This window comes from Octodon degus, unplaced genomic scaffold (genome assembly GCF_000260255.1).
Source record: "Octodon degus isolate 3935 unplaced genomic scaffold, OctDeg1.0 scaffold00058, whole genome shotgun sequence".
Taxonomy (NCBI): domain Eukaryota; kingdom Metazoa; phylum Chordata; class Mammalia; order Rodentia; family Octodontidae; genus Octodon; species Octodon degus.
In genome coordinates this window covers 2,956,066-2,974,139 of record NW_004524634.1, presented here as the reverse complement: position 1 = coordinate 2,974,139, position 18,074 = coordinate 2,956,066, and positions in this window count along the sequence as shown.

The following is an 18,074-nucleotide window of genomic DNA, read 5'->3' as shown; positions in this document are numbered from 1 at the left end:
GACTGATGGGGAGGTCTGAGCACGCAGGAACAGCCAGGCTTTGCTCCCCACAACTCACCACCACCTTAAAACCTCTGGTTCTTGACTGTTTGCAGGAACCTTGGCCCAAATTTCTACAATCTGCCATTCCTTCCCATCTCAGGCTTACCTCATCCCTTCTCTCCTGTTAGGGCTGAGGCACCACCTCCTCCTCAGGAGGTTCCTTTCTGTCTTGTCTTTCCCCTTCCCTGTCTGAGAAGGTGAAAAAGCCCCTGACTGGGAGGTTTTAGAAAGGTTCTTATGAAGGTGGAAGCTCAAGTTGTGCCCCTCATCTGATGAGGGGGGAGTGGGGAGATGCACTGTTCCTTTCCGTCCAGCACCGACAGAGCTATAAATCAGGCTCAAACTGAAAGTATGCTTGGGAACCTAAGCCTGACCTCATAGTACTCTGTCCTGAACATAGACTGACCCCTACCTAACTCCGGTCTTAACTTAGCCCCAGCTGCACCCTCAAAATCCTTCCAAGCCCCTCCAGCCCACTTGATGTGTGGGATAGGAGATGCTTAAAAGATCAGATATCTGAAACCTCCTTGAACCCCATTCAAAGTTCACCTTAGGTAGAAAGGCCCTGGCCTACTGGAATTCACTGACTTACAGGAACCTTTTGCCATAAGGAAAGGCTCTCTGGCCCTGAGTCCTTAAGTTTTGCTTTCTTCTTAGGCCCATTTCTCTCTGCCTCCTGGCTTATATGAATGTGATGGACAAGGGTGCTGTTAGTAGTTGCCCTTGAAGATAACTCGACTTCTTCCCTCACTAGAACAAGTCCATCAACAATTCCCAAGGCCAGGCTGGTGGCTCTATTAATGGTAAGGTTTGGGAAGACTATATTGCATTTATAGTATTCTCTGTCATTGACCTTGTTCATTCCCTGGGCTCCCAACCCCAGCCCCTTTTGTTCAAACACTATCCCTCCCAGGACACCACAGCTGTACGTAGCACAGGCTGTGTTGCTGTCCTGCTCTCCTGGGGTCTGTGTAGCCCTCTGATATCACTTCTTTTATGCCTGTCTCATCCCTGGATCGCATATGAGCTCCTGAAGTTCCAGGTGCTGAGTCACAGCCTGTTTGGATACATTTAGAACTCTGGTGTGATAGCCCCAGAGAGGCCATAAGAGGTAGAAAGGAGAATCATGAGCGAACATTGGTTTTCAAATTGCCAGCTCAGCTCTAGGTGCCCTCTGATCCTGCCCTCCCCAGTGCCTCTTCTTCTATGAGTGGTGCCCACGTACTCTGGAGAGGAAGACCTGGAGATGGACGGCACAGGAGGTAGAGCCTGAGGCTCTTCTAGCCAGGAGAAAGCAATCTCTAGGTAGCCACAGTCCCAGATATTTGCCTTGCCTCCCATGGACTCTTTCCCTTCCCTTTCCCAAGTGTTGAAAAACATACCTGCTTTGAATTTGCTTGATTAATAATAGGTGATGAAGGCTGGATGTGGTGGTCTATGCCTGTAATTCCAGCTCTCAGGAGGCTGAGGCAGGAGGATCCTTGTAAGTTCGAGACTAGCGTGGGCTACAAAGTAGGCTCAAGGCCAGCCTGAACTGCATCTCAAAAGACAAAGTAGTAGTAGTAGTAGTAGTAGTAGTAGTAGTAGTAGTAGTGATGATGATGATGATGATGATGGTGATGATAGGGCATGGGAGGAGTGAGTCCCTCTGCAGGGACTAAGCCTCACTCTCAGACACATACACCATGAAGCTCCCGTACCTCTGGTGTGACCAGGACCTTGAGGGTGTGTAGGAGATTGGGGAAGGTTGTGGGTAGAGAAGCAGTGTCCCTCTGTGAGTTACCATGGGGTGGGCCCAGTGATTGCCCCTAACTTGTCAGAGGAGGTGCTCTAGAAAGGGTGATGAGAACAGGACAACAATGAGGCCTGGAAGACTTTCTCCAAAGCTACTTGATTGCAGCTTTCCCTCTCACATTTCAGCTTTACCTGCCTTCTTTCTTCCCCTTCTACATATTGGCCTTGCATCTCTACTCCTCTGGATATTATAGAACTCTATTAAATGGCAGAAAGCTACGCATCTCTTCTGATGTTCTGCATCAACTCCTGTATTTTTACCTTTCCTTTGTGTTTCACACATTGGAGACCCTGCAGTGTACCCAATGGGCTTTTTCTGCCTTCTTTCTCCATTTTCATAGAGTCAGGATCCCCACCAATAAAGAGTCTAACCAAAGATAAAGCTGGACAGAGTCATGTCTGGATTGGGATAAATAACTTAGTGTCAGAGTGGAAACTAAATTTTAGGTGTCACCTTGAAGGTAGACAGAATCCCATTAGGCATTTGCCTCTGTACACTGCTGTAGCCTCACCAAACATCCATCCCAGGCAGATTTTTTTTTTTGAACACAAACCTGAGAATGTCTCAGTGTTCCTTAAAACCTTTCTGACACTTTCCAAGTGTCACGGGGTAAAGGCCAGAATCCTCCATGACACACAAATCCCTGCACGATCCGGCCTCTGGATACCGCCCACCCCTGTATCAGGTTGTGTATCCTCATCCTTGCATATACTCCAGCCTCTCTGGACTTCAGAAGTTTCAGTGTCCAGGTTTCTTCTTGCTTTATGTCTTTTACAAACTCTTAATTTACCACAAGTTCCCTGTCCACACTCTCTTGCTAAGTCCAGCACTTTGCATTTTGATGTGTCACTTTTTCACATGGGGGTATCTGACCTGACCTATTGTATACTCTCACTATTACTCTTCACAGGATGATGCTTAAGCAACTGCTTGTGAAATCACAGCCTCCTTCTCTCTTAACTTGAAGAAGGGGGCCTGAGTCTGTTGGCTGCAGATATCTGGCTGACTTGACTAACTCCAGGACTCCGGGAGAAAAGAGCTTGGAAGACACTGTTGGGTTGTCCTTTCCAATTGACTGGCTATACAACTCTGGGCCAAGTCAGAAAGAAGCACTGGAGGTTAGAGTAAATACTCCAGGCACAGTAAAGGGAGGGATTCCAGTAACCTGGAATATGTCTTTGTCAATTCAGGAAAGGATACCCCTTTTCCTGGAGGGATGAAGCTTCACAGCAGAGCACAGTCCTCAATGTGGATGGCCTTGAAGTACTTCTCAACCAACTCACCTCTAGTACAAGTGCCTCTCTGCTGATCAAGCCCTGTCAAGCTCAGTCACAGAAATAAGCATATTTTCAAGATGGTTAAAGATATGGATCCATTTTCAAAAATTCTGCAGTTTTCCAAAGATGTAGTTGGTGCTACACCCAAGAAGTTGTGTGTCCTCTTCCTTTGTAGAGCTTTTGAAATCTCTTCCAGTTTTATTTCCTACCCTGGACATCGCAGGTTCCTCTACTTCCACTTTCCTCAGTCCTTCCCAAATCCTCCCTTATGCACTTTGCTCTTCTGCTGATCCCTGTCATGTGTCTTTTCCAGATTCATGTCGAAGAAGGGGGCTCTTACTACGTGGAAAAGACATTCCTAGCCCTGCATGCTGCAGTGGGGACCCAGTTGTTCCTCTACACTCAGTGACTGGGGGAAGGAGTATATGTTTTATTTTTCCAGGGAGAAGAGTTTATTTCCAGCACTGGGTCTTAAGGGTGAGCTGGGATTAAAGGACCACATCCAGCCAACGAGCAGAAAGGCCTGTCCTGGGTGATAAAACCATTGCAGCAGCCCCAGTTCTTTGAAAGGTCTGTATGACCGGTCAGTGAACAGCTGTGCTGCAGCTGGGACAGCTCTGGCCAGCCCTGTCCTTCCCACGTCTGACCTCCACATGGCCCTGTGGATCACACTGCCCCCCCCACGCCAACAGCCTGTTGTCAGCCTCTCCTTTCACTCTCTCTCATCCTCCAGCCTGCAGAGAGCTCTGTGGCCAAGAGCCCCACAAGGCAAGGTGGGTTCCTCCTCCCATCTTTGGGGGCAGATTGATAAGCACACGGAACCCCATCAAGACTGAGCCTTGGTTTCCCTGAAGTCTTCCCCACGCATCACTGTAGTGTCTCCGTTGGGCCATCCTCATGGTGTCTCTCTCCCCAGGCTCCTTTATGGGAGGGAGCAAGCTATTGTGGCTCCTAGAGAGCCAGGCCAGGGCTTTCTGGGCTGAGGGGCTGTGGCTTTGCCCTTTCCTTCCTCCACTGGCAGCCCAGTCTTTTTGTATGCCCTATGTTCCTTTTCTTTCATTTTTCCTTCAAAGAGGCAGAAAGTGCTCACAGCATAGGCCTTTGTTCTTCTACTTCTATCCTGGCTCTAGTTAGGGAAAGAAAAAAGAGAAATTAGGGCCACCAGCTCATAAATTATTTGCTCAGAAAATCCCTCTTACTTGGGATTTAGGTTTGCTGTTGGGTTATAATGGGAAGGAAAGATCTGAGCCAAGGCACACACTCACCATCAACAAGTGGCACATCTACAAGGCAGTAGAAGCAAATATTACCACACAAACCACCGTCTCCATCACCCTGAACAACATGATCATCGCCGCCATCACCATGGTCTCCACTGTCATTACTGCTGTTGCTTCCATCTAGTAAAAGTATAATCATTCTCATCAGCACTGCCATCATTATCACCATCTCTGACTATGTCATCGTCACCATAACCCAGTCACTACTGCCACTCCATCACCAATGTTACTGCCACAATCATCCCAAGTTATCTTTATTATCACTATTCACATCTCCACCACAAGTCACTGTGACACTATCATTCACTTCCATCATCTTCACCCATGCCATCAATATTAACCGGAACCACAATGTTTATGCACCATCTCCTTCACCAAGACCATTGTATACTTTCATCACTGTTACCATTACAATATCATCCTGAGTATCAACACCCATTGTGGCAATCCCTCATGGATACCCTCATTTCTTCTTACCTCAAATGCCATTCTCTTTATTGGATTCTATGAAATTCAGATTTGTTCTGAAAATCTTTACTAAACACAGTGTACAATTTCAGCACACATTAAGTTACTTGGATTGCTGCATAACAAACAATTCCAAGATTTAGTGGTTTAAAGTAACTACCACTTAATTTAATGTGTGATTCTTCATTCAGGCTGGTAATTCTTGATCTGGACTAGCTCAACTGATTTCCACTGGGCTTCCTTCTGTGCCTACAGTTAGCTGACAGGTCAGGTAGCAACTAGACGGACAATGGTATCCTGCCCTGTGTCTTCTACAACACCTCCCTTTTCTTTTATATAGTTTCTCATATTCCCATGGACATTCACAGTAGCCTCAGAGTTCTAAGCTTTAGCTAAAGGCCAGTCCCAATGTTTAAGGTTGCTTTCCAAGTCTGCATGCACAAGATTTGCTAGTGTCTCATTAAGTCATATATTCAACACAGATTCAAGAGGTGGGGGGAAAATTTACTCACCCGATAGAAAGATCTTCAGTGTCACATTATAAAGACAAGGGCAAGGATTCATTAAAAGGAGGAATGTATGGCTATTATACAATGTATTACACAGGTTGCCAATGTTATAGGGTAATAATATCATTAAGCTTCTCTTCTGGACCAAAGTTTTAAGTTTGCTGACCAAAAAATTAGAGGAAAAAGAAGGAATACAGGCATAGCCAACACTTTGGCCCTAGCCCTTCCAGGTCAGTGAGGACTCAGGGCACAAAAGAACCTGTACTGTAACGTCCTGTAACTCAGTAGTGTCCCAACTTTTCTGATCAAGGAGATTATGGGGCCACAGAGGAAAGTGATCAACTATGTAGAGTGTGCCTAAGGAGAGTCACATGGAGAAAAAACATTCTCTCAGGCTTTCACAGAGAGCAAATTGGTCAAGCAATGGCCGTGACACATCCACATGGCTGACACTGACAAAAGATCTACAAACTGCTATACAGGGTTTCAGGGTAAATCCTGAAAGCATTTGACTGACCTTGTCAGATACAAAAGTTACATTTTTTGTTATATAGGTCGTCTTGCTTTATCTTGGTCTTAAACATCCAGCAGAAAAGTATAAAACAAAGTATAAAAAGTAAAGCCATATTAATATGCTGAGCTGTAAAAGGCTCAAGTGAACAACTTCTGACATTGTCAGTCCTACAGATAGCGCACTGCTATTATGGACTACTGGGCTGTATTGGATTATTTTTGCTGAATTCACACACCTACAATATTTGAATGGCAATGGAATACCCCATCTGTGACAAAACTAAACCAAAAAAAAGAGGATACAAATGAAGGACCATTTTGTATCTGTAGATATGAAATAGTTAGCATAGATATACAGCTACTTTCTCTTATTTCAATGAGAAGAAAGTTTTGAACTAACAGTGTTTAGACAAAATATCATGTCTGCGTCTTGTGCTATGAATAAGTACAATGAAGACAACAATATGCAATGTATTAATTATTGTAACTGTCCTACTAACCTGTTTTGAAACTGTCTCATTGCTATTTCTTTCTCAATAAAATTAATTAATTTTTTTAAATGTATTATACAGGCAAGCATGAAAAGGAAGTTCTGTTCAGTGCAATCAGTAGTGTGCACTGGCTGAGAGGGTTCTAATTCAATGTGTTGTGTTATCCAGAAGCAATCTCCTAGAACAGCTCCCTACTTAGAAGCACTGAGTCTTTCTACTTTGTCCTCTTCCAATTTCATGAAGCTCTCAATTTCTCACCTTCATCTTTTCCCTCCTAGAGCTCACTTTTCCCTGACTTTCCATGATATTCAAGGATCTCATCTTTCTGCGGGGATGCCTCCTTCTCATCCTTCTCCCTCCAGGACCCTCTGTTTATTTGGCACCTCCTTAGATTATCTTTAGAGCTTGTTTGGAGGTTCTAGCATGGCCATACAGTTACTTATGTACCTTTTACCAAAGAAACATTTTTCTGCTCTCCAGGGTGATTGTCCTCTTTGACCAAGCACGTGGCTTCCGGAGAGACACACATGGAACACTGAGGGAGGAAGGGATGCCTTCTTAGCCAGCCAGAGCAGCAAATCAGTCCTGGCAATCAATGGGTGACAGATGTTGCAGCCAGATCGCCCTCACATTCAGAATTTCATGGACTCTTGACCATTTGCTTTTCTGCTACCAGCCCACAGACTCCTGGAAAATACGCACTGCTGTGATATCTCCAGGGTGACCAGCTGCCTTGCCAGAGTCTCGGGCTCCTACTGTACTTTTAGGTCCTAAAGAAGCAGTGATAAACAGTCTGGGGCCTGGATTCCTAAGCCAGTGCTGAAGAGGCTGAGGTGATACTACCAGGAAGTTCATGCTAAATAGTGCCCAATGAGATGGGTTGTGAAAGAGAATAGATGGAAGAGGGCTGTAGATACAATTTTCTCCTTTTCCCTTTCAATGGACTGTTCTAAGGCGCAGTGTCTATACAGCTTGCCGAGAGATGTCTGCCTGACAGATGGGATGCATCTACAGCTTGGTCAGCTGTATCTCTTTGTAAAGAAGCCACAGCCAGTGCGATAGCATACTGTCTTGCACTGTTCCCTGTCCTCTACTGCCTTACTTTTGCTTTGCTTCGCTTTTCCTGCCCTGGCTTTCCACCTCTGAATTCAAGTATCTAGCGCCAAAGCCTTGCCTCAGCCTCTATTTTCTAGGGAAACCAAATATATAATCTTAAAGGAATTCACAACCAGAGATGTCTTGAGAGGAAGCCAAGGACATAAGAAAGCTATGTAGTTGTGCTGTGAGCAAAAGAAGGCCCTAGACTTGGCAAGGATATTTATCTTGGTACAGGGAGTTGGGATAGTGGGACATTTCTTTTTCCAAAAATGTTACTAGTCCATTTCTAAGTGGACAGAGTTTGGAGATGAAGATCTAGGAATGCGAGGATCTATTGTTCTAGTTTCCTGGGAAATGAACTTTGTTTCTTCTCTTTTTGCCTTGTCATAAGTGCTCAGGTGCAGGTTTAAAGATGATTAGGTATCCTAAGTGTTAGAACTACTCCCTTACCTTCTATCTAAGTCAATGGACACAGAACTTCCCAAGTCCAGACATCACCCAGACATGTGACTGGCAGGTCCCTGCTGATCAGGACTCATACCCCTCATCAGGCTAAGGCAAAGACAGTATGTACATGATTTCCATTAAAGCCTGTCCCACAACAATGTTCATCAGTCGTGGCAACACTGCCTTAGCCGTGGGGCTGAGGGGACACAGAGTCACCCATCATCTGTCACCCATTGATTGCCAGGATTGATTTGCTGATCTGGCTGGCTAAGAAGGCATCCCCTTCCTCCCTCAGGGTTCCATGTGTGTCTCTCTGGAAGCCAGGTGCTTGGCCCACTCTCTTACCTGATAGTCTCCACCCATCCTTCTCACCTGTGTCCTGTCCTCCCCCTCCCCACTCCTTCCCAGCACCAGCCCCCACCAGAAAGCTCACCCCATCCTCCACTCAGCCTCTCCTTTCAGAGAGTAAGTCTGATGCACGCCTTTCTGTGTGTGCTCACAAAACTGGATAGCTGAATTTTCAACACGGCTGAGAGATAGGAAAAGACTAGCAAATATTCACACAAAGGAATTCATACAGTGGAAAACATTTTCATTTGAAAAATTGTAAAGGTCCTCTGCTCCATTCACTGTATTTCAGTGGCTTGACAGCCAATGGAATTGCTTCAGTCCCTGTATTTCAGAACTGCATCCCAGCTCACGCACCCCAGGGCAGTTTGTATCACCTCAGCCTCTTCAGCAGTGGCTGAGGAATCCAGGCCCCAGACTGTATATCATTGCTTCTTTAGGATCTAAAAGTATACCAGGAGCCCAAGACTCTGCCACGGCAGCTGTTCACCCTGAAGGTATCAGAGCAGTGCAAATTTGCAAGGAGTCTGTGGGCTGGTAGCAGAAAATCAAATGGTCAAGATTCCAAGAAAGGGCTGGCCAGATAGCTCAGTGGACTAAAGCACCTACTTAAGCAAGTGCCAGGGCTGGGGTTTGATCCCCAGCACACTGTGCCAGCCCCACCCCCAGAGCATGGTGAGAGCAACTGAGACTGGGAGTGGTGGCACATGCGCCTGTAATCCCAGCGCTTGGGAGGCTGAACACAGGAGGATCACCACAAGTCTCATCTGTGTAGTGAGACCCTGTAGTTCCTGTACTAAATACATAAAAAACCAAAAAGAGATTCCAAGAATATCTGAATGTGAGGGAGATCTGCACAGGAGCAACAGATCACCTGGTTCTAGCCTCTAGTTCTACACCTGTCACCTGAATTGTCTCTCTGCCTTTAAAGGTACTTGAGGCTAAAATAGAAAATGTTAATGGCCGCTCACTTGCAGCTGTGACCCAAGCAGCTTTTCCGAAGTTTCCTGGTAGCGCTTTGCAGCTGGCCCCCTGGCTGGGGCTCAAGCATCTTTCCACCTGCCCAGCTCACGGTGAATGCTGGACTTTTTGCTACCATGCTATGTTCAGTGACTCTGGCTTTTATAGGAGCATAGTAAACCCCCAACTGCAGGGAACAGACTGCAGCTGATTTTGTGGAGCTCTAGTTAACACTGGCTTCTTGCTAAGGAAAAGTGCAGGAGCACTGGCTAGGCAAGGCCACATCACACACTTGAACTTGCTTGGAATTCTCTCCCCAGCCATCCCAGACCTTTGGTTGCCAACATTCTCCAGGGTAGATGCTGGAGCACAGCGGGGCTGCTGTCCCTAATATCATGCTCCTGCATTCAACTGCAAAGTGCAATGCATCTGCCAATGATGTTAAATCCTAAAGTATACTGCTCAGGACATGTGAGGCCCTACGACATTCCTTCCCCATTGAAAGCCCCTGTTGTCTGATTAGTTTGGGGTCAGGGCAGACCTTGGGATTCTTTCATGCCAGCCCTCAGTTCCCCTTTTCTTGCTAATGGCTGCCCTCAGCATAAGATGAGAAAACCAAGGAAGGCTGGGGCTTCGCATGCAAAGATGGCAGGGGAAGGGGAAGGAAGGACAATCAGATGAGTGTTTACTTTATGTGTTATCCTACGGAGGGCACAGAATGGCCCAACAAGGCAGTCTTGGCCACCTCATTTACTCTCAGGGGTGGTCAACAAACCTCAGACCACTCCCCTCCCTCTGGAAAGAGAGGAAGAGATGGAGCGAGCACTCTCTGAGATCCCCAGTGCTACTTCAGTATCAGCTTTGGGCATTTCTCCAGGTCCCTGCACTGACTCTTACCAACTATACAGGTACCTGCTTTATAGCTATAAATAACATGACATCCCACTTCCAGCCAGACTACATGATGAGAAAAGTCGGTCATTATATTCCAAAAGGTTTGCTGGGATTCTGCTCCATGCTTTCAAGAGGCAGTCAGCAATTCCTCCTCTATGCCACATCTCTGTCCCACATGCTGCAAGAATTCTCAGTGTCTTGTGGAGGCAAGAATACATGGAGAGGACAGCAAAAGACACACCTTCTGGTGCCTCTGTTTCCTCTCTCTCTCTCTCTCTCTCTCTCTCTCTCTCTCTCTCTCTCTCTCTCTGAAAGAACATTTCCTAAGGGCTCCTACCAGATTTCCTTTATATTTCATTCCTATGTTGTTACAGGCAAGAGAATTATAATCATGAGATCAATCAGCTGCGAATCTTCTGGGCTCCATGAGCCCCATTTCTCTACGGGGCTGCTCCAGATCCTTCCACTAGCATCTCCTCAGAGCCCACCTGTGCTCCACAGTATCATAGAAAAACAAAAACTGGGCCCCCCACCATCCTGTCCCAGGGGCTCACAGCCCAACAAGGTTGTAAGACAAAAACCACAGAACCAGGTAGCTGGCTAGGCAAAACTCTACCCCAGCTTATTTCTTCTCCAGGGTCAGCTGGGAAGTTCTCTACAACTACACAGGAAGGGCCCTTGTGGGGAAGCAGGCCTCTTCTGGGCCCATACAAAGGCATTTCCCTGGAGTAAAGACCCAGAGGTAGACACACAGGTTGGATCCTTAAGGTACAAGGCAGAACTGAATGGGTAGGATAGCAAAAGGAGGGATGAGATTAGGAGCGAGAGAGGCAGACCTGAGAAGAGGAAAGGCTTGAGTTTGCACCTGGACAGGTGTCTTCCCTTTGCCGTGCTACACAGTCCCTATAGAGAAACCCGAGAGGACATGTGACCCAGCATGGAGAGGGGCAGTCAGGGAACAAAAGGCCAGCACAGGGGATGAGAGAAGCTTGAGAAACGAGATGTCTGGACAGACTGCACGAGGGAGGCTTCATACCCCTGGCTCGCAGGAAGCTCCTGGTAGGGAAGGAGTTCCTAGCACCCTGTTCATCTCTTCTGGTCCAAACGACTAGTGCAGTGGAAATAAGAAAACTGAGGAGACTGTGCCCCCCACTGGCCAACATGTACAGGACTCACTGCCAAGGCAGGGCCCAGGGCCAGGCCAGGAAAGAGTTTTGGCCACAGTTCATCTTCCCCAGGGGCCATGCAGCCTCAGAGGACAATGAGCCCCAGTTTATTCACCTTCTGGGCCCTTGGGAGGACCTGTGGAACCCCCTCTGGCTCTGGAATCCAATCTAAGTGCTCCTACTGCTGCGGCCCAGCCTTGCCTTGTGGTCAGAGAGACCAGAGCAGAAGGGCCTCGGTGTGTCCACACCACAATAGACCTCTGGGAAGTCTGTCTCCTTCCCTTGACATTAGTACTAGCAAAGTTCTCAAGGCCAGCAAGGTCAAGAGAGACAAGCTGGTCCTTCAAACGATAGGAGCTTGGTCAGCCCTGAATGGTCTGAAGAAGAGATCCCAAGTAAAGGGCAGAGAAGGGCACAGGCTCAGGGATTTCCCAGCCCAGCCAGCTGCAAAGGGAGGCTAAAACTCAGGACTTTCCAGCCCAGATAGGACTGGACTGGGGGTCCCTCCTCTCTGCTGCAAGGACCCTTGCACTAGGGGGGCCAGGAGCCAGGGTTTCCCAGCAGTAGATTCCACTCTTTCCAATGTTAGGCTTATACTGCAGCCTAGCAGTTGCATGAATTCATTCCTCACTAATTTACAGAAGATATCACACCTTTGAAAAGGTTTCCCCAGACCTTTCTGATGCATAAGGGCATTCCCTGTCACCTTCTTTGTCCTTCTCACTTGACTTTTTCCTATTTCTGTTGAAACCTCTGAGACAGAAAGAAGTGCAGGGCTAAAGGCCACCAAAGGTCCCTATCTGGTCTCTATCTGGTGGCTCCTGCCCTAAAGAGTCCCCCAGCTTCTGAGGAGACAGGGTAGGCCCTCCTGCAAGAAAGTAGGCCTGAAGCAGACAAATATACAAAGTAGAGCAGAAATCATAAACACATTTTATTTCTAAATAATTTTAAAACCACTGGCATTGTAGCAAATTGGAATATATTTCCAGAATCGACTCAAAGAGATTTTTTATAGCAACATATGAAAAATGTCATTTAAATATCCACCAGCAGCTGCACCACATGTTGGGCTCTTAGGAAAACACTTTCATTCCTTTCATCAAAGTCCCTTGATTAATGTTCCACTTTTCTTTGACACTTTTTCCGTAGTTTAAAAAAAATCAAAGCCTGCACTATTATCTGGAAGAAAATTAAACCAATAAGATTTAATGTCTGCTATATTCTACAGTCATAGCATATATATATATATATATATATATATATATATATAGTTTAGGCCTTGGGCCAAATGCAAATGAACCTTAAGCAGAGGATGCATCCTTACTCCAGGCTTTGGGAGGGCTGAGGCTAGAGGTGGCTGAGGGAGCAGAAAGGGTCGGATGGGGCACTGGTGGGAGGCTTGGGAAGGTTTGCAGTCTGGCAGGGAGGAAGGCATTAGGCCTGGGCAGAGGTGATGCCCGGTAGTAGCGTCTGAGAGCCAGGAGGGAAGCAGAGAGATGCGGCCCCAGGAGAATGCTAGCAATGCCCATGCCACCTGCAGCAGAGCCCGCCTGCACGGTTGGGATTTTGTGAATGGGACTCAGAGGGAGGCAGCTGATGGAGGCAGAGGAGAGGGAAGGAGAGAACAGGAAGGAGGGAGGGGAATGCGGAGACTGCGCCAGTGGAAAGGCGAGGCAGATGGAGTGAGGGGAAATCGCAACGTGTCTGGCACGGCAGCTGATGCCATAATTTAAAGGTCAACTCAGTGGAAAAGGAAGAGAAAAGGGGGAGGGGGTGGTGTTGGAATGACTGCGTGCGCGGTATGGCACTTAACCCCTCCCGTCCCGGTGCAGCTCCATTCAGCTACATCAGCCCCCGCAAAGTGCTTGTTCTCCGGCCTCTAGGGACCTGCTCTGCCCCGCACCCAGCAGGAGCTACAAGTAGGAGACCTACCTCTACATCCTGCCTCCTCTCACTCCCATCAGAGTAGACGTGACTTAATCTCCTTGAACCTCAGCTTCTTCATTCATTAAATGGGGATAAGAACACCTAATCTCCCAGGGGTTTATGGTCAAAGTTAAACTGTATGATGGGCATAGATGCTGGAAAAACAAATTTAAAACTTACAGACCTTTCTAAAGGATTTGTCTAAAGGAAATGGCTCCAATTCGTCTTTGAGAAGAAATAGTTCCTTTGTTCTGGGAAAACCACCATTTGGACAAATAAAAACTAGTAGCCATCCTTTGTCCTGACATTGGAGACAAGTGGCCCCTTTAGATGGAAAAGCTGGGGAATAGATGGGGATAACATCACCTCTCATCACCCTTCTCCTGTTGTCTTTCCTCAGCTCTTAGGTAAATAAGTCGTCCCTCCCCGCAACGTTCCCCCAGCCCCGCTGAGCTGCTTCCTGGGGAGGAATGTTCCTTTCTTCTATATGGATTTGGATTGCTTGGTGCCTATAAATTATGGCAAATTCTTGGGGAGCTGTGGAGGTTTTTGTTGGAATGGTTATTTGCTTGAGGCTGAAGAAAAAGCCCCAAGAGCTGCAAGAAGGACTCTGTAGCCCAGGGTTTCTTCTCAGGCTGGGGGAGGCCCTGGAAAGTAGCTAGGCAGACCCCTAGACTATGTAAAGACAAAAAGGTCAAACTGGAACCATGCAGGGTATTACCTGCTAGGGCCAGGTGAGAAGCCCTCAGCCCTAGTTGTCCATGGTGGGACAGAACATGGGACTTGAGGCTTCAAAGCCATTCCCATGTACCCACAGCTGAGGCTGCTGGGAGAGGGAAAGTGTCTTGGTCTCATGGATCCAAACACAGGCCTGAGTTCCGCTCACTCCTCATTTCTCTTCCATTACCTCTCACCATTTACTGACTCAAATTTAAAGTCCTTTCCTAGAAGAGTCCCTGCTCACACTACCAAGATTTGACTCTGAGGCTTTAGAAGACTTTGATTGGAAAGATGGTGACAGTAGTCACAGGAGTATGGCTGGTGATAGGGAAGATGGAAAGTTCTTCTTCAGACTCCCTATCACTGTGGCCTTAGGTAGACAACCATGTTCCAAGACAAAAGGGAGCTTCACTCCATCTCCTGAGCTCTCAGACATAATGCAGAACCCTTGTCTCTTGGATCAACAGATCCAAGAGATCTGTTTGCTCTTGCTCCTAGGCTGGGTCAACTTGCTAGATGGTAGGAGGAACCCCAGCGGCAGGGCAGGTGAAGATGACATCACCTTGCTTTCTGGTCCTCACATTATATGTGCCTCATCTGGCATGGTCCGCTTACCTTCTGGAAGCCTCAATGAGAAGGTGGGGCTCTCAGGAAAGGGTGCCTCAGGCATACCTGTATCCTATACAGATTGGCTACCTGTGTGCCAGGACTAGGCAGGGTGGAATGAAAATGTTCAAGGAAAGAAGCACAAAGAGCTTGCTGCAAGGAGAGGGTGGTGGACTTTGACTTTGACCTTATATGAGGTGGGCAGCCCCGAAAAATCTTAACTCATAAAAAGCCCTCACAGGGAACGATGCTCTTCTTGTCTAATTGTGATCTGAAAGAGAACCACTGGAGATAGCAACATTGCTTTGCAGTGACTACAGAGGGACCCTTGGAGACCTGCCTCTGGAGGAGAGTCTGCAGTGACCCTGGCTTGGCCTAGAGCCTCAGGGGAGATGACAGACTCTATTATCAGCAGCAGGTAGTGAGCTGTCTGTTTCATCAGGTATGTGACAAAAACCAGGACTGTCTTCCAACAGGAGCTCTTTCTGGTCATGCAGAATGTTGTGGGGGGTCCACCCAGTTCCAACATGGTGTTGATGTGGCCCAGGCAAACCAACACTATGTTCTCATTAGCTGACCGCACACATAGCGCTTTACTACTAGCTATCTAGGGGACAGAGAAGGCTAAAACCAACCTAGACTGGGAGAGACAAACACAAGTTTCATTCATAGTCTCAACTGCGCCAAATGTAACTGTTGGCAATTCCTTGCAAATAATTAAAGGAACAGCTAACGTTTGCCTAAAATAATGCAAAGACTGAAGAAATAAAGCCATGAGTTCCAGAGCAACAGAGACTGAGGGCTGTATGTCAATATGATATACACCAAAGAGGGTCCAACCCAAGGGCAGGATCAGTATCTCCACAGGGACAGGAGCTCCTTCCAGCGATACCTCTGCCTGCTGCCCCATGTCATCCACCACCTAGAGCTAGGGAGGCATTTGAGAGAACTGATGGACCCATCTCTTAGTAGCCCAGCTGCTGTCCAGGATGTCCAGCGTGTCCAGCATTCCTGTAGCGGCCCAGGTAAAGGATGGCCACAGGTGAAGCCCCAGGCCCCCAGAAGCATCTGGTCCCCTTTCTGCAGCCCTAACCCACAGCAGGACCAAAGGCCACAATAGGTCATTCCTGCTGAGTGTGTGGCCCCCAATACTGCTGCCAACATTTCTCTATTCAGTGTTTTCAAGGGCCATAGAGCCTCAGCTGCAGTGTCCTTGTCCCAGGGAGAGCTCCTGCCTCTAACTCCCTGCTTCTACCTTCTTTGTACTACAAGTAAATTTCCCTGACTGGCTGAGACCACCAGGGCCGAGGGTGATTACTTCTCCATGATCCTCTCTGCCTCATTTCTCCCAGCTGCTGGTCTTTTTTGCCTACTTGACTTCTACTAGGTGCCACATCAGTCCAGGCACTAGGAATGGCAAAGCAAGCTGCATTCCACACTCAGGGTACCAACTGCCTTGAGATCCTGCTTTTCAGAGACCTGTCCCAGATCACAGAGCCAGTCATAGGTCAAAGGCCATGACTGAGGGCAGGGTGTTAGGGCAGGGAAGGGACAGTCAAAAGTAGGCCTAGGACAGAGCTGTGAGACTTCTTGGGGTATTGGCCTAGAAACTGAGAGGCATAAAGAGAGGGGAGAGGCTTCCAGGCTAAGGCCGGAGGTCAGAGTTTCTACAAGTCTGTTTGGATTTGGAGAAGAGAACCAAACTCAATGAACCAAAGTTCAGTGAGTTATGTGGTCCCAAGTCTGGCTCCAGTGCTTTCTCACTCCAAGCTCAGTTTCTTTCTGAGAAAAACTGTCAGAGTCACCCCTGTCCTGAGCCCATGCAGAGGTACGTAAAGATCACACGAGACCTGCAGGTCACTGAGAATGTAGAAGACATTCTTGAGCCCACACTTACATACCCACAGGTTAGGGAACTTACTGCCTCCAGATTAATGCTGAGTCTATCCACTTGGTGCTTTTCCTCAGCTTTTTCACCAAAAGAGCTCTGGAAAACTGGGGAAAGGAGATTTGAGTGGCTTTAGTTGGAGACAGTGGCTTCGTTAAAATTGAGGCTCTGTCTTGGAGAAGGGAAGACTCTGGAAAGTCAAAGCTGATGTCGTTGGCCTTAAAGGCTTTCCTGGAGCACAACCCAGGCCTTAGCCTATTTGGTGAGGTACCTGTACTAAGAGGTACCTGTGCTAAGATCTAGGTCCTATTTGCCCACTCTGAAGGGGAAGGCTCAGAGGTGGGTTCTACTTGGTGAGCAGTGGCTACACCCAACCCCTGCCCCAAGAGACTCCTCCATCCCTGTGACCAGACCCTCCAGGAGGATCACTCTGGGAAAAGGGGTGATTTGGGTAGCCCAGGGGACTGGGATGAGAAGCAGGCCGCAAAGGCAGGCAGCTGGTTCAGACCCGTGGCAGGAAGTCATGACCAAGATTCATCCTGGAAAAATGCAACTAATGCTGCGCAGCTGGGGCCACTAATCAGAAACACAGGCCCAGAGGTGGCAGCAGGGACAGACCCCAAGGGCAGGGCCAGCATGGAGGTGCTAATAGGCAGCAAGCTTTGGAACCCTCTCCCAACCTACCCAGCTGCCGTTTGGAGATAGAGGTCCTCAGACTGCCGTCTGGAAGAGAAAATCCCCCAGCCCCCACCCCACTTGCCTGGAGGGGATGCCTGGCTCGGCAAGCCTGTAACACCAGCTTCATTAATAGCTAAAGCCTTGACTTAGTCTCGGGCTCAGGATGTGGTGACCTTTACTTCTGCAGCCTGCTTCTCAGGTCACTGTCCACTCCAGCTCCTAGAAGCCATCTCCCTCCCCCTACCAGACAGCCAGGAGGTAAGTTCTAAGAGGCCTCTGGCCCTTTGCGGGCCCTCTCTCCAGGACCCTCATCAGGGGGACGGCAGGCTCCTCCTTGGGAAGGTGCTGTGAGCAGGATGCCCAGCCAAGGTAACTGGGAGAGAAGTGAATGGCGGCCGAGTTGGGCCAGCGCCCCTGAAAGCGCGCTTCACCTGGGCTCCTTACACATTGATCAGGCTGTCACTGTCACCCATAAGCCAGGCACTGACTTAGAAGGGGACTGCTTTGTATTCCCTGTACCAAAAGATGTTCTGTCTGGTTTCAAAATTTAAAAAGATTTTTTTAAAGGGTGATTTTAACAGAGATTAGTGCAGGACCTCTGTCAGGGCTTAGAGAAGAACTCTGTTGTGGTCTAGATAAAGCGTCCCCAAAGGCCTAATGTGTTCAGAAGTGGTGCTTTCGGAAGGTGGCTGGATCGTGGGGTGCTGTCCTTATCAGTTGACTAATCTGTTCGTGTGTTCATAGATAAGTGTGCTGCTAAAAAGTGGAGCCTGATTGGAAGAGGTAGGTCACCAGGGGCTCGCTTTGGGAGGGCTTGTCTCACTCCAGCTTCTCCCGGCCCGCCCTGCCCTCCGCTCACTGCTCCTCTCCTCTTTGCCCTTTGCTTTCTCTCTCCTGCTTCCCCCTCCTCCTCTGTCTCTGTCTCTGTCTCTGTCTCTCTCTGTCTCTCTCTGTCTTTCTCTGTCTCT